Here is a 21,800-nt window from a genome sequence, read left to right on the forward strand (position 1 = left end):
GGCATATATATAAAAGTCTTGTAATTTCAGCCAGCAGAATTACAATTTTGCGAAAATCGTCTTCTCTAGGTTTTTCTTTTAATATACATTTCAAAATCACTCGAAAATCCTTTATGCAAGAAAAAATACTAAACACCAGCTTTTTTTTTTTTTTAACTCCCCGTCTTAATGTTTCATAACGTGGTTTTCTAAATGTATAATTTTTTGGAAAGTCGAGAATTATAATCTAGTGTTCAACATTCAAACCCCCCAGTCCCGCTTCCTTCCAGCCAATCAGGGGGTAACAAGTTCGGTGTTTTGGGAGCTCCGTTAGACACAATTTGAAAAACATCACTTTGCGCTCTCCTGCTCTCTTCGGGGAAAGATTCTAAGTGAGGGCGGGTCCCCCAATCTTTACAGAAATAAGAAATCAATCAATCGTTACATCAATTCCAGAGGGAAAAACTTTAGGCAGACGGTCCTAAAAAGTGTGTGACTGAAAGCCTTATCCCTCTTTTCGAACAACTGAATAGCTGCTGCAAAAATCATCTCCTGCATATTCGCAACTCAGAGTCGCGCGCCCCATACGCAATACATCACACCAGCAAAGGGTTAATCTAGGGTGCCTTCAGCGCAGAAAAGGATTCATGATCCGGTACATCTTTAATGAGGAATTTTACAAAAGCCATTATCTACCTATAAAGTATTACTTAAAGTTAAAGCCGTCACTGGCTCAAATCATTCAAGAGTTGTCGAGTAAAAACTGGTAGAAACTACGAGAAAAAAAAAATCACTAAAGGGAAAGACAAATAGCCCTTTTCCCTCCGCCTCAAAGTCAAGAGAGCGCCCAAGAAAAGGTGGGGATTGCAAAATTACCGTTAAGTTCTTCGGGTAAAGACTTTTCGGGAGGAAAACATCAATACAGTTTCAAAGATTGCCTTTTTCCTTGCGACACGTTTCAAAGACTGGAGAAGTAAAAAGTCTTCTCAGAAAAGTGCGACTCTGAGAAGGAAATCGCAAGGTCGAAGCCCCATCTTTCATCTCACCCAAGAACACATCCCCGCCCCCCCCCCCCAAGAAAGGACGACACCGTGAGAGCAAATGACAAAAATCCCGAGCAAAAAGCGAAAGTCCAGCATCTTTCCTAGGAGCCCGCTAAAACCTCAAAAGCCTGCCCCCGCCCCATCTTGTCCAAATTGGAAAAGCCAGACGCGGTCAGTGCTACTCCTGCCGAGACCCAGGCGCGCAGAGCCGGAGGGCGGCGTGGAAAAACTCACATTGCTAGGGCATCTCATGCTTTGGCATCAAAGACGACAATATACACGACTGGGTCCCGCGGAGGGTACTGTCCGCACGTCGGCCGGGAGGCACCCGCTACTCCGGGTCCTCAATTTTCCGCCGACCTTAAGTTTCTTGTCACGGGAAGACAGCCGCAGCGGGCCGGGAAAACTGCCATAAAAGACTGCTCGGTTCGGCAATGGGGGAGGGGGCGCTCGTCCCCCTCCTCCTGTCAAGGAGACTGCCTGCCGAGCCCCGCCGCGCCCCGTCCCCGGCCCCGGGCGGGGGGTCCTGCTGACAGATCCGCTGGGCGGCGGCCGCTCAGCCGTAGCGCGTCCGCGTCCCGCTCAAACTGCAACTCCCCTCCCCCCACACCCCCGACTCTCCGCGCTCCCGCCACATTCTGCCCGCCGCCGCCTACTCAGACACCCAATTACCCCCAACCCCTACCTCCTCGCATTTTTTGCGATTAAAATGAAGGCGGACCCAGTTCCCACTCCCTACACCCCCCACCGCCTGCCGGTCCCACCACTGCCACCTCCCGAGTCCCGCTCTGCTACTTCTTCAGGCTCTTACCGGCTGCGCCAACCCTGGCGAAGCTCCACCAAGTGCCCTTTGCTCGAAGTAATTTTTGGCGATTTTTTTAGTAATTTTTCGGCTGAGTCCTAGTGGCGTTACGCTCTCCGACAGGTTATCCCGTCTCTCCCGCTAGATTGATGAGATCAGGCATCACTCGAAAATGGCGCCGAAAGCGCTGAGGCTCCTCATTCAAATTCGTTAGAGCCAACCCCGCCGCCCCGGGGCATGCCGGGAACGCGGGCTGCCTCCACAGCTGTCAATACCGCCTCCTAACCTCCGTACTCTAGCTTTCCCGACACTCCTGCTCATGCGCAAACTCCTACCCCAACCCCACGCCTTGAACATGCGCAGAATCATCGCGTGTTCGCCGTTCTGCCTTCGCTTCCTCAGTCGCAGCCCTTCTACCTCTTTTCTTGCGCGTGCGTGCAGCTCCTATGCTCAGCCTAAGAGGTGGAGGGGCCGTGCGGAGTGTGGGCCCGAGGGTCCATAGATGACGTATCAGTCGATAGGCATTTATTCTACTGTTCGAGGAAAACAAATAAGGGTGCAGCTTAGGCGAAAAGAAAAACATCTTATTGCCATTGTCTAAACTCCAACGGAATGTGTCTGAGACCGTGTGTATGGATACACGTGTACTTGAAACAGACCCGCCTGTGTGTACAGCTCTTGCTGTAAGTCAACGCTTTACCGGAGCTATCGCACTTAAGCCTCAGAACAACTTTATGAGGTAGGTACTATTATCATTCTCCGTTTGCAGACCAGGAAACCAAGGCTCAGAGACTTTGTAAGTAATTTCCCTAAGGTAGCACAGGTAGCAAGCACGTGGACGAGTCCGCATCTGTCAGATTCTGGAGCCCGGGCCGTTCTCTACCATGCTGTGCGACCCAACCTGTGTGTGTCTCTCTGTGTGTGTGTGTGTGTGTGTGTGTGCGCGCGCGCGCGCGCGCGTGTGCTGGAGCCCGGTTCTAGGTTCCCTGTTGTGAAGGCACTTTCACTGAATCTAGTTTCTCTCACCGCGTTCTTGTTCTTAAACATACTGTCGATTTTGGAGAGGTAAATGGGTTATTGGGCAGTCTTTGGGATCGCTTAGGGTGATTTTTAAAAAAACGGTTGGTAAGGGAACTTAATCTTGCAAAGACGGGTTTCTGTTGTGTCACGCACTGGTAAAGTAATAATAGCTGGATACCATATATTGACTGTACTCCGGGCTGCCATGGTGCTAAATACACGCTTTACGGAATGATCATGTTTACTGCCCACATCAGCCCTATGAAGTAGGCATTATCTTTATTTTACACAAGAGGATACCTGAGACTCAGATTAAGAAACTTGCCCCAAAGTCTTATAACTAGTAAGTAGAAGCACAAGACCTAGGCAAATCTGTCCAACGTCAAAAACTGGGCACTATGGTAAGACAGTAGATGATGATACAGTTGTCAATACTGGAACACCTTCTTTAAAAATCTCTTTTAATCATTCATTTGCTTGAGAGAATTATCCTACCTGCCACAGGCTAGTTAAGATGGAAAAAAAAAAAACCAACTGCCATTGATTCTAAATGATTACATTTTAAGATTATTTTAAAACTGGTTGCTTTTTTCCTGATCCCAAGTTACAATGAATTTTCTAAAGAATCCAACAGTTTAAAATCTGGGGCATTGCTACACTTTTTTCTAGTTTTTGTTGTAAAACAATGCGTGATGAATGATAACTGAGCGTACAGACATAAATCATTGTGAGGGTTAAATTAGACAACGCAGGTGAAAATGCCTGAAGTGCTAAGAAGTAAGGAAATGGGAGAAGGCTAGCATGGTTTGCATTATTGTGGTACAATTGGAAGAGGAATGGATTTTAATAATTTGACATCATCAAGAAGTAACATGGCTGAGTAGTATGGGGCTTACATCTCTATGGTACGTTTGTGCACTGGTTAAGTGAGTAGACTCTGGAACCAAACTGCTTGGGTTAGAGCTCAGCTCTGCTATTTACTAGCTTTGTGACCCTGCATGAGTTACTTTTTCTAAGTTTGATCTTTTGTAAAAGGATTAATGCTGGTACCTCAACCGGTTGTTGTAAGGATGTAAATGAGCTAATATATTAAAGGTATTTGAACAGTACTTGGTATATTAGTGAATGTTAGCTATTGTTGTAAGTCAGTTATTAACACTGATCTTTTAAAATGGTTTCTTTAGAGGTATTTTAAAAAACTACAGTTAGGGCCATTAGGAATTAGCATTTGTGTTCAAGAGCCCCTTAAAATGATAAATCAACCTGACGAATTATTTTTGCCAAATAGAGTAATGATTTCTGTCAGATGAATAAAGATGTTAAGAGTAACCTAAGAAAATGGAATTGTCTTACTGCTTTTTCTAATTATTAAAGTTAAAGGGAAAAGGGAAAAAACCACTCTAAAATATAAAGTAAAAACCATCCAAATTTCTATCATCTAGAGATAAGTACATATCGTTTGTAATTTAAAAATATACCTGTGGAGAGAATCGGCTAGGTGAAGTCAGGATAAGTGGTATATTTGGGGAATTTATTTGCAAGATTGTACTAGAACATCATGAATTGGTAAATTTTTAAATCCAGTCTCCTTTTAAGATTTATTCTGTCAAGAGAATTCCAAAGTGATGATGATATTAATAAATAATAACATTTATTGAGTACCTACAATATGTCAGCTAAGCATGCATATCCATTTTCTCCTTGAATCCTCATAATAACTCATGAGGTGGGTGCAATTATTATCTCCATTTTCCACATACTAAAGTTTATATAGAGGTCACTGTTAGAAGATTTAAGTCCTGTTTTAAGATCCTATTTAATAAACCAACAATCCTTCATTAAAGCTTCTTGATTAACTAATGTGGGAGAAAACAAAATCAGGTAACTTGGTTCCTAAGCCTGAACCCAACTGGAAAAAAAATGTTTTGAAAATGAAGAATTTTATGTTTGACCACAAGGGGGTGCAAATTCCCGAGTTGAATTTTAAAGGAAAAAAAAAAAAGTACTTTTACTTCAGATCATCAGATTCACAGGTAAAAAACTAGTAAGAATACCTTCCTTGAAGTTTAATACTCCACACTTTATGAGAAGAAAGAACTCAATTATTTAGGGACTCAGCTGGGGTAGAAGTTGTCAACTTTCTTTCATTTTCAATACGGTGAAGAGTTAATCACCCTACCCCCACCCCTTTCCACCCACCCAGTTTGTTTTTCTGCATACTCTTCTTGACTTGTCACAAGAGTAAAACTGAAGTCATAATTTAAAATTTGAGGTTTTACTTGGAAACTGCAGTGCAATCACCAGCAAATGAATGGTAAATATGGGTAGTGTGGAGAGCAGAGGTCTTGTAATTTCAATGCTTTCTTTCCCTCCTGCTGTTTCTGATGAGTAAGCTAAGACTGATGGAATGTTGGCTTCAACATATTAGCTTATTTAGATAAAACTGTGAAAGCTATAGGTCTGTTCATCTTTTAAGGAAGAATGAAGCCTCTTAAAGAAAAACATTTTGAACAGTAACTCAGTATACACCGGTGAATGTTTTAAAAACAATTTGCATAGATGCAAATTGCATAGGTGTAAAAGCTACATAAATAGCTTTTATTTTCCTGTTGGTCTTGTTTTTCTGAGGTGGACTTAGTTTTAAAAGAAACTTTTTTACTTGGAAATAATTTCAAATTTACAAAAAGTTGCAAAAATAAAAATAGTTCAGAGAACACCCATATCTTTACGTGCTCTTTTGCAAGGTCTCTCTCTCCAAATATATATACATATATATATTTCTTTATATGCAGTTTTTTTCTGAACCATTTGAGGTTAAGTTACATACATCCTGGCCCTTGATCCCTAAATACTTAAGTGTGTATTTCCTGTCAACTTCATAAATTTACATTGAGAAAATACTTCAGTCTACCATCCACATTCGCATTTTGTAGGTTGGTCCTTATAGCATTTTCCCCTCCAGTACAGGAGCCAGTCTGGGGTCAGGCACTACATTTAGTGGGTCTTGACTCTAGCTTCTTTTACTGAAACATTTCCACAGCCTTTCTTTATCTTTTATGACCTTGATATTTTTGAAGAATATAGTTTCTCCCTCCACCCTCCTTTTTGATAGAACATTCCTTATTTTGTTTTTGTCTTTTGTTTCCTCATGATTAAATTGAGGTTTTGCATTTTTAACTGGACTGCTGCACAGGTGGTATTGTGTCCTTCTCAGGGTACCACTTCTGGAAGCACATGATATCCATATGTCCCTCATTGATGATGTTAATTTTGACCACCTGGTCCATATATGGCCCGAATTTTCCAATGTATAGTTACTGTTTTTTTCCTTCCTGGCAAATAAGCAATTTGTGGGGAAATATTTGAAGATAAAGCTTGCTCTTCATCAAAGTTCCCATTTAAATATAGCATCCATTATTGCTGATATAATTTTACCATGATGGTTGCAAAATGATTCAACAAATCTAATACTCCTTTCACATTTACCAGTCAGCCCACAGCATTCTACTGCAAACAAAGAGCCCTTTCTTCTCCTCTATTTATCTATTTATTATCTGCATTAACTTATGAACTCCTATGTTTTTCCATTTCTGTATTTACCTTGTTTTCCTGTATTCTTTCTACTATATTTATATGTGTATATTTTGTACATTTTTTTCTGAACCATTTGAATGTAAGTTACACACATCATGACCTTTCACCTCTAAATATTTAAGTCTGTATTTAATTATTTTGGTGTTCGAATTGTCCCAGATTTAGCTAGTGGAAGCACCTTTAGTTTGGGTCCTATGTCTTTGTGGTATGTTTATATCATTTTTTGGGAGTGCTTCTTTGCTTTCTGGTATAATAAGATGTTCCAAGTTTAGCTTGTGCTTACCCTGCCGTAGCCCTGGTGTTACCTTTTTCTCCAAAAAGCCCTGTTTCCTCTTAGTGGAGAATGGTATTAGAGATCAAGGTTAGGTATGCTCATTGCTGCTTCTTGGACCTTTCAGGAGACAGAGCTAGGAAATATATACATATATATGCACATTAAAATATGCATACACTAAGATGTACATATATGTTAATAAAATTAAGCTCATGTATATTATTATTTGTATTATAATTGAGAAGATATCATAGCAATATTTATAAAGTTCTGAATAAAGTCAGTGAAATCACAGTCCACATTAACAACTCATACAATTTTCATGTTCCCTTAGTAAATGTCTGTACATATAATTTTATAGGGTCATAGTGTGAAATAGTTTTCTTTGTCTTTTTCCACTTAACATGTAAGAAGCATCTGAGTTACTATATCATTTTTACAATCTCATTCTAAATTTCTCTGCTATGTGTCATTTAGCAGATTCTACCATTCTTTTATTGGTGGACATCTAGGTTGTTTCCAATTTTTTGTTATTATAAATAATTCTGAAGTGAACATTTTTATGTTTTCCTAATTAACTTTCTTATTTATTCGTTTATTTATTAGATGATTTCTCAGAAGTGGGAATACCAGTTCCCAAAAGGTAGGTATGTTTTGATGGGTTTGATATGTACTGGCACACAGATTAGTCAAACATTTACCAAAGTCCATATCAGAATTGGATATATAGAGATGAGAAGTATGTAGTCCCTGTTAGCAAGGAGTTGAAAGTCTAATGGAAGAAAGATAAATTCTTTAAAGATTATAATTTGAAATGTACAGGAAGAACATTAACCCAGGTAAGTAATAGGTGGCTCCAGAAAGCTTTTTAGGAGGGAGGTGGTGGTTGAGCTGTGTCTTGAAGGATACCTTGGCGAAGCCTTAGAGGAACCAGTGTAAAAGAGAGAGCAGAAATAGGCCATAGAAAGCATTTTAAGCAGAACCACTGGAGTCTAAGAAAACAGAGGAGTCAGAAAGAACCTGGCATGGTCAAGAATATTCAGGTAGTTGTGTGATTTGTTGCCTAGGTGCTTTGGAGGAGTTGAGAAAGGTTAGTCTGATCAAGTGGATAGAGGTTAAACCATGAAGGGCCTTACATATCACTTTTATATTGATGCAATTGAAAAATCTTAAACCAATGAGTAATACGATCAGATTTATATTTTAGAAATTCACTTTAACAAGGGTACTGGAGAACAGATTAGAAAATGCAAGAGCGGTGATAGAAAGTCCTGCAGAGGCTATTGTAGTATCTAGGCAAGAAATAAAGAAGTATTTGAACCAAAGAATTAGAAATGATGGTGAAATGAAGTATAAACAATATTGGATTTACTTACTCAGTATTAACTATGTAACTATTCCCAGGTAACTATTTAGCACCTACTCTGTGTTATGTATTGTTCAAGGTACTGAGCATATAGGGATGAGCGTAACAGCCACAGTTCCTCCCTTTATGGTGTAGTCTACTGAGAGAAACAAGGATTAAGTTAATAATCATACAAATTACAACTGTGATAAGTACTATAGCAGAAAAACACAGGATGCCCTAAAAGCATACACCATGGGGACCTAACACTGGAGATTTAAGTAAGACCTTTCTAAGGCGGGACAGTTAAACTGAGACTTAGGAAGGAAGACCACTCTAGGCAAAGGAGGAGTGTATGTTAATGTCCTGAGCAGAAAAGACCAGTAAATTCAATGCCCATGAGGCTAGAGCAGAGTTAGCTAGGATGGAAAAAGTTGGAAGGTAAGACTAAAGAGGTTTAGGAGCCTTTGTATAATACATGGAGAAGAGAGAGAAGGAGGCGTGTAGCAAGACTCCTAGGTTTCTGGTGTGGGCAACTGAGTGTCTCTTGGTACCATTTCCTGAGGGAAAATAGAACAGGTTTGATGGATTTTGATATGTGAAATGTTGATTTTTATATGCCTTTGGGCCAAGTACATCCTTCCATCCTCTGTAGAGATAACTGGATATTAGGATTGGATTTTTGATTTGGAAGTCTGGAATTTTGGGGAAGGTCTGGTTTGCATGTTGTCTGTAGATTTACTAGTTGACCAATTGTAGATGGTAGTTTAAACTGTGGGATTGGATGAGATCACTGAGGGATGTATGTAGACTGATAAAAAGGTTCAACACAGAATCTTGGAGAACATTGGTAGCTACACAAAAAATGTATACACCGGAAAAAAATTTGCTATAAATAGTAAAGACACATGACAAACTAAAAAATATTTTTAACATATAAAGTAGGTAAAGGGTTAATATCCTCAATATATAAAGAGATAGGTCTATAAGAAAAATAGAGTTAACCAATACACAGTTAGCAAAAGGAGAAAAACAAATACAAGTTTTTCTTGTTTTTCTTTTTCAAATAAGTTCTTGGAGAGGTTTTATTTATTAATCAAACTTTAAGTACTTAAGGAAAGCAGAAGTTATAGAAGTTATAAAATTCTAAATGCTAAATATTTAAGAGACCTTAAAAAGCATCCTTAAAAGTGATTGCTGTTAAAATTTACAAAGACTAACCAGAGCTTCAAGTTGAATTTAAAAGTTAAGGAAGAACTAAGTTTTTTAGTTCATAACTTTGATAAGAATTTAAATGACCCCTGAATATTCTTTTCAATGCACGAAAGACATTTAAAAAACCTCCGCACATTGATGGTATGAGTGAGTAAAGGCTGGTGGCAATGTAAATTAAAGCAGACCTTTTGGAAAGTAATTTAGCAATGATAAAAAAGATTATAGAAATAGTCATGTTTTTCCTGCCAGAAATTCCAATTTCAGGAATCTAGGTGAAATAAATCCAAACTATGGAAAAAGATCTATACAGGAAGATGCCCATTCCAGCATATTAAATAAAAGCAAAAAGGGGGGGGGTTGGGTTGAAATGTCTAGTAGTAGTAAGATTATTGAGTAAACTGTGGAAAATTCACTGGATTTACTATTAGCATCATCACAAAATGATGCATACCAACTGGAAAAATGTTTGTAAGTGCAAGATGTAGAGGTATAATTAGGATGATTGGAACTACTTCTAAAAACACACAGAGGAAAAATACAAGAAAAAACTTTTAACGCATATCAAGGTTTTCTGATCAAAGCTAAAAAAATAAAAGCCAGTCTAAAATTTGGCATTGTTGACACTGCCAAACTATCTTTCTAAGGAACATTGATAGTCTGTGAGCTAGTCCAGTGATTCTTAAACGTTGAGAATTTGTTGACAGTTACAGATTCTTTCTCTAGAATCATGTGCATAGGTGAACTGTTTGCACGTAATTTTAGAGATGGATGATGGTCGATGGAGTTCCTGAAGAAAGGTAGAGGAAAATGATTCATTTATATGATAGGCATAATAATGGTTCTCCTAAAGATGTCTGTATCCTAATCCCTGGAATCTGTGAATATGTTATGTTACATGGCAAGGAGTTTTCAGGTTGCAGATAGAATTAAGGTTGCTACTCAGATGACCTAAAAATAGATTATCCTGAATTATCTGAGTAGGCTCAATATAATTCCACAATTTTTCTAAATGGGAAAGAGGGAAGCAGAATAGTCAGTGTCAGGGTGGTGAGATGTGAGAAAGACTCAACCAGCTATTGCTGGCTTTGAAGATAGAAGGGGGCCATGAGCCAAGGAAGGAGGGCAACCTGTAGAAGCTGGAAAAGGCAAGAAATCAGATTCTTTCTTAGATCCTCCAGAAAGGAATGTAGCTCTTGCGGGATCTTAGTTTCCCAAACAATGATTGAACCCCCGGCCACAGCAGTGAAAGTGCCGAGTCCTAACTACTGGACCACCAGGGAATTCCCCAATTCTGGTTTTGAGAGTTTCATAATGGCCTGGATTCTGTCTGTCCTTGTTCTGTGTCTTCAGCACAGTTACTGGCATTAATATTTAACGGGAATGAATGGAACTCAGCACAGAGAGACAGGATCACCAATTGCTCTGCCACCTGAACAAATTTGAGAATTACTTGTTTTACTCTATTATGTTCTGTGTATTATAATCTGTGAGTTAAAACTGTAAGAATATAAAATGGTAAATATTTGCTCTATGTTGATTGTTAAGGCTGTTTTCTGAAATAAATTGATGTTTACTGAGTATCACTTATGAACAAGGTATTTTGTTTTAAGACTGTACTTGTTTATTATATATTTAAAACATTGTGCTATAAATAGCTATGCTTAGGATTTTCCCCCTCCAGGAATATTATAACTAGTAAACTAGAAGAATTATAATAAAAGGCAAAAAGAATAAGGTTTAACAATGGCTGGTTTGAAAATGTTTCTAATCTGTGTCATATATCCATAGCTATTTATTTTCTACTATGAGTTTTTAATTTTTCAAATTTAATATTTACCTGATAATTTCAAATTAAGCTTCTAATCAGGTTAGTGTATTGGTAAAAATATTGTATATATTGGTAAAGTACTAAATCTAAGTATTTTTCTGTACTTTTTTTGTTTAACAAATACATCAAAGTACTTTTTTAGGTCTGTGAAGTGTCAGACCTCAAGACAGACAACAACTGTTTCATTAGGTTCACAGTATCTAGTGCACTAATCACAAACCTGTACAACATTTACTGAAATTTGTTGGTAATGTGGTGAGTTTTTCCCACATATTCACCCATTTACATTCCCTTTTTAAAATGCAAGTGTGTCATTTATTTCAGATATTGACAGAATTTTTGTTCTGTGAAGTAACTTTGGTAGTTTCTTTTCCCTGTAGCTAATTGGTACATAAAAAAAGCAATGAGAAAATCCTCCTCAGAAGTAAGAGAATGGACTTAGGACATGGGGAGGGGGAAGGGTAAGCTGGGACGAAGTGAGAGAGTGGCATTGACATATACACACTACCAAATGTAAAATAGCTAGCTAGTGGGAAGCAGCCGCATAGCACAGGGAGATAAGCTCGGTGCTTTGTGACCATCTAGAGGGGTGGGATAGGGAGGGTGGGAGGGAGACGCAAGAGGGAGGGGATATGGGGATATATGTATACATATAGCTGATTCACTTTGTTATACAGCAGAAACTAACACAACAATGTAAAGCAATTATACTTCAATAAAGATGTTAAAAAAAATAATAAAAAAAAGTTACTTAAATGGTTCATAACTATATGCTTTAATTAATTACATATCAGTTTATAAGTACTTTATTATCCATAAATATTTTTGGATGACCCTTTAAAAATCACAAAAGGCAAAAAAAGAAACTACTCTTAGAGTAGTTTCTTTTTAGAGTATATCCATATTAGTTATAGGGGAGAAAATTTACACATGGATCAGGAAATATACTTCTGTTTGGGGAAATTTACTTTGCATGGTTTAGAGCCCCAGTTTCTGAAAGTCATTTATAACAGATTCGTACATATTTTCAACTCTGATTCTGTTAGGATTATGGAGGTATAAGGTTTTTTTTTTCTCCTATATAAAGAATTGTTTTGCTTCCACATTCGTGGAACTAACATTATAGGACTGAACTAACATTCATTTACAATTAATAATTGTAATATTTACTGAAGAAGTATGAACTACCCACCTCACAACCCATTACCAATAAGGATACCTGGAAAGGGATAAACCCATTTGTTTGTTATCTACTTTCTAAAAAATTAGTGTGAAAATGCTGGCCTTAAATGATATATTAAATACAGTGTTTTGAAACATTGTTTTAAAATAATTTAAATTTCCTTAGTAAAGGAAATTTAGCCTATTCAGGTTTGGAATCATAGAATCTTAATAGTTAAAACACACCTATTTGTAACTGCCCCCTGGAGCTGCTGAGAACAAACTCATTCCCACCTACATGTGATAACCCCTTAAGTATGATTTCTAGTACTTTCAACCACGAGGACAACTGAATCTCTATTCTCCAAACATCTATGATTTTAAACCCTTCACAGTCTTGGTTTCCTTCTCTGGTTGTTCTACAGTTTAACAGAGCCTATCTCAAAAAGTGACACCCCAAATGGTAAATCATATACCATATATGGTCTAAAATACACAAGCGTTGGTTAACTTTTTGCCTGGTCATTAAAATGTGTGTATTTGGGGAGCAATTTAAGTAATAAAAAGGACTGGTAAATAATAGTCATGGATCAATTATTGACCCTTTATCAAAGGAAAATTGAATAATAAACCTTACATTGAGTAAAAAACGTTTAAAATGACAACTCATGGCTTTCTCAGAGACTTTATTGACTTGGGATCAGCCTTGTCCTGGAAGTTGAGGAGGACAGGAATCTATTAACATTATTTCTTATTCCTTTCTAGTAAACAGAAGTAAAATTGGGACTCTCTGGTCTCTAGGAGATATGACTGAGGATGTATGACCTGTTCTCTATGACAGTTGAGCCTCATGCTACATTTCTATTCTTAATATGTAAAAAAATTACTTCGTGTAGAACAAATCTATAGGGAAATAAGGAGAATAAAATACAGCACATTCTCTTTTGGCAAAGGAATGCTTACGTTTAAAACAAATTAACTTTTTAAGGCAGCTCTGAAGAAGTAATTTATTTTAAATAGGCGAACAGTTTACAGCTCTTATGGGAACACTTTTTCCTTACTTTTCTTCGTCATAGGATTAGGCCCTATGTTTTTAATTTAACTCCTTTAATTTTTGCTGTTAACATGTAATTTACTTGATGACCCCATACTGTTAACTTTTGACCCAGTGAACTTGGGATGGTATATACAGACCGTATACCTGATTTTAAAGAAACTCTTAAAGAAAAATAATGTTTGAAGTGAAACAGAAGATTAAATTCATTTCAATGTTCCATGTAGAGAAGTATCACACATACTTAACCAAAGAACTTTTTTCCCCTTTGGAGGATGTATTTTTATAAACATGCGGTTTTTACAATTAGATGTTTATGCCATTGGCAAAACAACCCAAAGCTGATGTGACTGAACTGCAATATTTCTAATAAACTGCAAAACCACTAATACAGTATAGTAGATATGAAACCTTTTCCTGATAAGAAATTCTTATAGCATGTAACTAAATCTAATGGTCCTTCCATCTACCTTTACTTATACCCAATTTCCTTTCCCATCATAAAATTGAAATTCCTAAAGTTGAATCCTTTAGATGTAAAAAATGTTAGTACATATAGTTGTTAATTATGATAAAGTTCAAAGCTTCTTCTAAATTACTTGATGTAAAGATACTTTGTACATAACTTTTATTTGCCCTTAAAACTGGACCTGTGGACTTGCTTTTGAACATTTCCTCCCTAATTATAAAATAATATATGAGTCCTATTATTTATTGAACTGTTTAAAATGCAGCTTAATAATTATTATGGATATCTTCAAATATGCCACATTTACTTTATTCAAAAATGAACAGATAGTTAAGCAATAACTGCTATATGCTAAACACCTTTATGTACAGGGGTATTAACAAGCCTTCTAATCTCTGGAAATAGTGCAAGCTATATATGTTTCTGTATAAAACTTCGTGGTTTGCTAATAAGGTATCATGGTTGTTGTTTCTTAATTTAAATACTAAGGGAATGTTATAAAAGGTGTTTTAATTTCATTTTATTTTTTAAATAAATGGAAGTATTTTTGTGTGTTTTTACAGCCATGGAGGGAAATAATGAGATTTTGCACTAGGGAAGTAATGCTTGGAATAGAGGTTAAAATAAGGTAAGAAAGCAGGTCTTAAGTGAGTAAATGGAGTGAAAAAAGCTGGAGTGGTAAGCGGTTGCGGTCAGAGATCAAGATATTGGAGTCTAAGGCCATGGAGTAATTTCTTGGTGTGTGGCTCTGGGTCTGGAAGGTTGAATGAAGTGGTTGTAAGATGGTGGAGTTCAGGGTTGTTGGATGGGTTGTCTGTATGGACATGGAAATGGCGCACAATAGCAGAAAATGCAGGGGAGGTGGAAACTGGCAGCCAAGTGCCCAAGTCCTCGATGAGTAAGGGAGGGAGTGACTGGGCAATTAAGTAATGACAATGAAAGAGAGGAACAAGGAATAAAAAATTTCCAAGACTGTTAATCATGCCCACAAATGAAGAGTCATGAGGGCAAGGACTAGGTCTTATTTAATGCTGCAAATATTTGTTGAATTAATGAATAAACAAATGATGACCTTATCATTTTGAATAGTATTTATTCGTGTTGAATAAGTATTTCTGAAAACTTTGTGTTTTTCTATTATAAGAAATTGGTATTAAAGAAGATGAAAAAGGTGAATAATCCCACACCCAGAAATAACCACTATTAACCCCCGTTATTAAATTTTCACACCTGTTTTTTGTTCATATATATTTCCTAGCAATAAATATTCAAGTATAATGTACTTTAATGACTGAATAAGTATTCTACTATAGAATATAAGGATGTACCATAAGCAGTTTCTTATTTGGGAGTATTTATATTGATGCCTACCAGTTTTTCTCTACTGGTAAAAGGAACAATGTATCAATAATAGTTAAATTTTTGCCTTATTTATTTCCTTAGGATTCAGTCTTAGAAGTGGATTTTCTGGTAGGGTCTTCATAATGAGCCTATTTATCTTTATTTTAGGTCTACTTCTAACAGGCTTGTTTATATGCATTCTTATTCTATCCTGGATTGGAATCAGAAAATTGGACAGTGTTGCAGGTTCTGACTGATGCAGGCACACCGACAGTAACGAAAGTGAGAACTGGTAAGTATAAGTTCTTCTTCACAGGAATAATGATGGGTGTTTTAAAAACTTGGAATCAAGTACACTTTTCATGATTACAATAAGAAATGATTCATGAGCTGAATAACAGGATATAGTGGTCAATTCAGAAATACATATTCAAATTAAATAAAAACCTCTATGAATAACCTACATTTGTTGACAGCATCCAATTTTAGGAGAGATTTAAAAAAATCATGAATAGGGACTTCCATGGTGGTCCAGTGTGGTAAAGAATCCGCTTTCCAATGCAAGGGACGTGGGTTCGATCCCTGGTCAGGGAACTAAGATCCCACATGCCGCGGGACAACTAAGCCTGTGTGCCACAACTGCTGAGCCCAAGCGCCTCAACTAGAGAACCCACGTGCTGCAAACTGCAGAGCCCACGCGCTCTGGAGCCCGCGCACCACAACTAGAGAGAGAAAACCTGCATGCCACAACTAGAGAGAAGCCTGTGAGCCACAATGGAGAGCCCGCGTGCAGCAACTAGGACCCGACACAGCCAAAACAAAATTGTGAAGAGTCATCAAAGTCACTGCTCCTCAAGACTTTTTCACAAACGTGTGGTTTGGTTAATAGCAGAGAAGAGTGAATAATAGCCCTAGAAGCTTGGTCCCAAGATAGAATTTTCTTTAGTTTCACATTTTATCTTAAATTTAAAATGAATGTGCATTATATACCGTAATAGTACTATGGTTAGTATAAATACCACGCCACGTGGTATACCATTTATACCACGGTTAGTATAAATGTTAGTGTGCCACAACTACTGAGCTTGTGCGCTTCAACTGGAGAGCCCGTGTGCTGCAAACTACAGAGCCCACGCACCACAACTACTGAACCCGAGTGCCACAACTAGAGAGAAGCCCACATGCAGCAACAAAGAGCCTGCGGGCTGCAACTAAAGACCCGACACAGCCATAAAAATAAATAAATAAATAAATAAATATTAAAAAGAAAGAAAATCGACTGTTTAAACAAAAATAATAACAATGTATAATGGGGGTTACAACATGCATAAGTAAAATATATGATAACAATAGCATAAAGGGCAGGAGGGGAAAAACAGAAGTATGATATTTGCTATATGTGAAGTGGTATAATATCACTTGAAAGCAGGCTGTGATAAGTTATATATGTAGACTATAAACCCTCAAGCAACCAGTAGAATAATAAAACATTAGGTAATAAGCCAACAAATGAGAAAAAATGGAACCATAAAAAATTCAATCTGAAAGAAGGCAGAAAAAGGAATAAAGGAACAATAAACAAATGGAACACAGGACAAAAGGAACAAATAGAAAACAGTAAGATGATAGACTTAAATCTAATCATATCAATAATCACATTAAATGTAAATGATCTAAAAATCCTTATTAAAAGGCAGAACTTATCAGATTGATAGAAAGACCCAACACACTTTACATATGAAAACACAAAAACATTAAGAATGAAAGGATGGAAAAAGATATACCATGCTGTTGCTCACCCTAGTCAAAAGAAAACTGGTGTGGCTAGATTAACATATAGAAACAAAGTAAGATTTCAAAGTGAAGAATATTACTGGAGATAATGAAGGTCATTTCATGATAATAAAGGGGCCAGTTAAGCAGGAGTACATAACAGTCCTAAATGTTTATGCCCCAAATAACAGTAGGTTCAAAATATGTGAAGCAAAAAATGATAGAACTGCAAGGAGAAACAGAAAAATCTACAATTATAGTCAGAGATTTCAGTACCCCTCTTTCAATAATTGCTAGAACAAGTTGAAACCTAGCAAGGATATAGTAAACTTAAACAACACTACCCACCAATATTACCTAATTGACTTTCCTAGAACATTCCACTTACAGTAGTAGAATACACATTCTCTTTAACATGAAACATTTTACCCAGAGTGAGCATATTCTAGGCCAGGGGTGAGCAAACTATTGCCCTGGGCCCAAATCTAGCCTGGTTTTGTATTGGCCTATGACCTAAGAATGGTTTTCACATTTTGAAAGATTTCTAAAAAAAAAAAAAAATTGACAGAGACTGTATGTGGCCCACAAAGCTTAAAATATTTACTATCTGACCCTTTACAGAAAAAGTTTGCTGACCTTTGTTTTAGGTCATAAAACATGTCTCAGTATATTTTAAAGGATTCAAGTCATGCTGAAGTATGACCTGACCACAAAGGAATTAAATAAGAAATCAATAACAGAAAGCTACCTGGAAAATCCCCAAATATTTTGAAACAAAATAACATGCTTTTATATAATCCATTGATTAAAGAAGGACTCAAAAGTGAAATTAGAAAGTATTTTGAACTGAAGGAAATAAAAATACAACATATCAAATTTTGAATAAATGAAATGCCTATATTAAAAAATACAAAAAATATCTCAAATCAATGACCTCAACTTGATGTTAAGATACTAGAAAAAAAAGAGCAAGTTAAACACAAAGAAGCAAAAAATAAATCATGAAATAATAAAGATCAAATTAGAAATCAATGAAATGGAAAACAAAAATCAATTGAGAATATCTGTGGAATGAAAGCCTGGTTCCTTGAGGTCAGTAAAGTTGATAAACTTTTAGCCAGACTAGTCAGGAAAAACAACAAAAAAAAGAAGACACATATCAGGAAGACAAGTAATCAGGAATGAGAGGAGGTGACATCATTACAAATTCTACAAATACTGAAAGGATAATATGGGGATATTATGAACAACTTTAGGCAAAAAAAAAAAAGAGTCAACAACTTAGATGAAATGGCCAAAGTCCTTGAAAGACATAAACTACCAAAGCTCATTCAAGAAGAAATAGATAACCTGACTGGTCATTTGTCTGTTGAATTATTAGTTTAAAATATTCCCACAAAGAAAACTTCTGGTCCATAGGGCTTCACTGACAAATTCTTCCAAACATTTAGGAAAAAAAATAATACCAGTTACACTCTTCCAGAAACGTGAAGAGGAGGGAATACTTCCCAACTTGTTCTTTGAGGCCAGCATTACCCTGATACCCAAACCACACAAAGACATAACAAGAAAACTCAGGCCAATCCCCCTCATAAACGTGTAAAAATTCTAAACAAAATTTTATCAAAATCCAACCATATATAAGAAGGATAGTATTATTGAGTGGGGTTTATCCCAAGAATACAGGATTGGTTTTAACATTCAAAAATCAGTGAGTATAATTCACCATATTAAACTAAAAAAGAAAAATTGATCATCTTAATAGATGTAGAAGAAAATTTGACAAAACCCAATTTTCATTTCTGATTTTAAAAACTCTCAGTAAACTAGGAACGCAAGGATACTTCTTCAACCAGATAAAGGGTATCTACACAAAACCTACAGATAACCTCATACCTACTGATGAAAGACTGCATGCTTTCTAAGATCAGGAACAATACAAGGATTTCTGCTCTTATCACTTTTATTCAGTATTGGAGGTTCTGACCAGTACAATCAGGAAAGAAAAGGAATAAAACAATTTCGGATTGGAAAAGAGAAAATAAAACTGACATAATTGTCCATCTATTCCACTTGGTGGAATTGACAAAAAGCTGCCAGAATAAGTGAGTTTAGCAAGATTGTAGGATACAAGATCAATATATAACAGTCATTTATATTTCTACATTCTAGCACCAAACAATTAAAAATGGAAGTGCAAAAAATACAGAACATTTACAATAGCATAAAAAATATGAAGTTCTTAGGAATAAATCTGAAAAAGGCATGAAAGACCTGTACACTGAAAACTACAAATAACACTGAGAGGAATTAAAGATGATTTAAATAATTGGAGAGATTTACCTGGCTCATGGGTTCATATTGTTAAGATGTCAGTTCTCCCCAAATTGATCTAAAGGTTCAGTACAGTCCAAATAAAAATTTCAGTAGGCTTAAAAAAAAAAAAAAAAAAAGCTGAGAAGCTGATTCTAAAATTTGTATAGAAATGCAAAAGATCTAGAATAGCCAAAACAATTAAGCTTTATTTTTTTGTTTACTTATTTACTGCTTTTAGGTAACTTTTGGAGGCAAAGTAGGACTTAAGAAAGGTAGCATTGGTGACCATCCAGAGGGGTGGGATAGGGAGGGTGGGAGGGAGATGCAAGAGGGAGGAGATACGGGGGTATATGTATATGTATAGCTGATTCACTTTGTTATAAAGCAGAAACTAACACACCATTATAAAGCAATTATACTCCAATAAAGATGTTAAAAAAAAAAAGAAAAGTAGCATTGGAATCAGACAGATCTGGACTTAAATCCTAGCTCTGCCCACTTACTATCTACGTTATCTTGAAGATATAACTTTACTTGGGCCTCTGTTTTGCCCATCTGTGAAATGGGTTAATAATACCTCAAGAAGCTGTTGTGAATATTAAATGAAATAATAAATATTTGAGCACTTAACACAGTGTCCGACATACAGCATGTACTAAATAAATGTTCCATCGCTAGCTACTATGAAGATACTTCTACATAAATGTAGGAATCCAAAGCCATATTAGATTAGATAATGGTAAGATGCTGAATATATTTTATGATATAATCTTCTGTTTACAGAAATCGTATCACAAAAACCCTTAGTTCAGGGAGGGTCAAACTTGATCCTTTGCTATTTAAAGAAACATGTAGGGTAGCACATTCTAAAATTGAACCTTCTTTAAAGGTGTTTTATTTAGTTCCATAGCCAAGATTTGCTTTGGGGATGGAAATTCATGTTGGCCTGACAGTTTTACATTAAAACAAGCCCCACATTTAAGGGCTAAATAGTTTGGATGACTTGCATTAATGTACCTTTTATACTTTTTGAAGCCATAGCCTTTATATGGGAGTACCATAGTCGAAGAAAAGTTGTAGGTATTTATTTTGTGTGTTTTATCTTAAGGCACATAATTTGTTTAAGTTGGCTAGGAGGACATTCAATTAAAAATTCAGAACACTGAGTGAGATAATCCAGAGAAACAAAGTCTTTTAATTTTATTCATTCAGTTTGTTATTCTCGCCCACTAAGGGGTCAGCTAAAATGAAGAGATAATGTTTAATAAAGGACAGCTTTGTCTGACCTGAAGGAAAGAGTTCCAAAGCTAGATTACCTCTTTTGAAGTTGCTTTGAAATTGCTTCCTCATCTTACAATCAAAGTTCATATGCAGCCATTTGATGTTGTTTATTGCATTCCCTTTTTAGCCCATAGGGTTTCAATCTATTTCTGTATAATGATGACTTTCACATGTCATCAGTAGCTTATTGAGAAAGCTTGAGTCCTCTGTCTTCTAGTGATATTCCACTTAGATCTGACATTAAGTTCATTTTTTTCCTTCAAGCTGTTTTTTCCAAATTTCTTGGCTATTGTTGGTGACAACACAAATTTTGGGACCTTCAAACTTAAAATCTTAGGTTCATTTCCTTCTTTCCCTCCCATAGGTAAACAGTTGCTAAACTTGTTACTTCTTATAGCTACTTCTCTACAGTGGTACTTGATATATCCCTTTTCATTTTTATAATTGCCCATTTAATCCAAGCTCTTAAATGTCAAGTTTGTATTGTAGCCTCTTGTACAGAATTATATTGCAGCCTCTTGGTAGTCTCCCTAGCCCCCATCCTATCTTATCCCCTTCCCCACTAGTCTACACAAAACATAAAATACTTTCCATCAAACACACTGTAGAGAAGTATTGCTCGGTGAATACGGAAAACCTGATTAGGTAGAAAAAAGGAATTTAACTGGAATCTCCCTTCCTTTCAGTGATTCTACTTGAAAGGAACGGAGGAGAGCAGAACCTTCAGGTATTGAATCACGACTTTGACAAATACCAAATGGGAGACGTGGCTGGCAAGAGACTGATAATATACGATAGAAACCATTGGAAAGATAAAAGGAGCCATAAAATTCAACTTCTGCTAGCCATTCTTTCCCTTTTTGCTCTCCATACACCTCAGCTGGGAATCTTTATATGTGCAGTATTTATTTGGCTTGTGTTATCCTGGTCATTATAAAGTTATCTAGGAGGCTAAGAGAGCTGACCAACTGAGAAGGGAAAGCAGTCTGTTCTGACCGTGATGACAAAAGGAGTTCAAGTCATACCAAACATCTTTCTCCTATTTAGAAACATCCTAGTATTTAAGACCTAGTATTTCATTTCTCTCTACTCCCATATTTGTGTTCTCTGTTCTTACCGGGTCTGTGAGATGACCTGCCTATTCCTGCTGTGCAGTAGTTCTGTATATTGTTGCATCTCTAGTGCCTCGAACAGTGCCTAGCACATAGCACATAGGAAGCACTCAGTAAATATTTGATGAATGAATGAATGGTTATCTTTTTTCTCTGGCAATCCAAACCCATTGCCACTTTCAAAAAATCCACA

At 36.6% G+C, this 21,800-nt stretch overlaps 2 long non-coding RNA genes across 5 annotated transcripts in view; one reads left to right on the forward strand and one right to left on the reverse strand.

Annotated features, from left to right (window-relative positions):
- Positions 1-21,800, reverse strand: part of LOC133076436 (uncharacterized) — a 102,586-nt gene that overhangs the window by 62,251 nt on the left and 18,535 nt on the right. The gene's annotated exons all lie outside the window — the stretch shown is intronic.
- LOC133076435 (uncharacterized) overlaps positions 2,275-21,800 on the forward strand; it is a 33,543-nt gene continuing 14,017 nt past the window's right edge. For both annotated transcript variants that reach the window (XR_009697529.1, XR_009697530.1), the window contains exons 1-3: positions 2,275-2,563; positions 7,319-7,355; positions 15,294-15,417. This is a non-coding gene — a long non-coding RNA (uncharacterized LOC133076435). The remainder of the gene's footprint in view (positions 2,564-7,318; positions 7,356-15,293; positions 15,418-21,800) is intronic.

The sequence above is a fragment of the Eubalaena glacialis genome, chromosome 16 (genome assembly GCF_028564815.1).
Source record: "Eubalaena glacialis isolate mEubGla1 chromosome 16, mEubGla1.1.hap2.+ XY, whole genome shotgun sequence".
NCBI classification, from domain to species: domain Eukaryota; kingdom Metazoa; phylum Chordata; class Mammalia; order Artiodactyla; family Balaenidae; genus Eubalaena; species Eubalaena glacialis.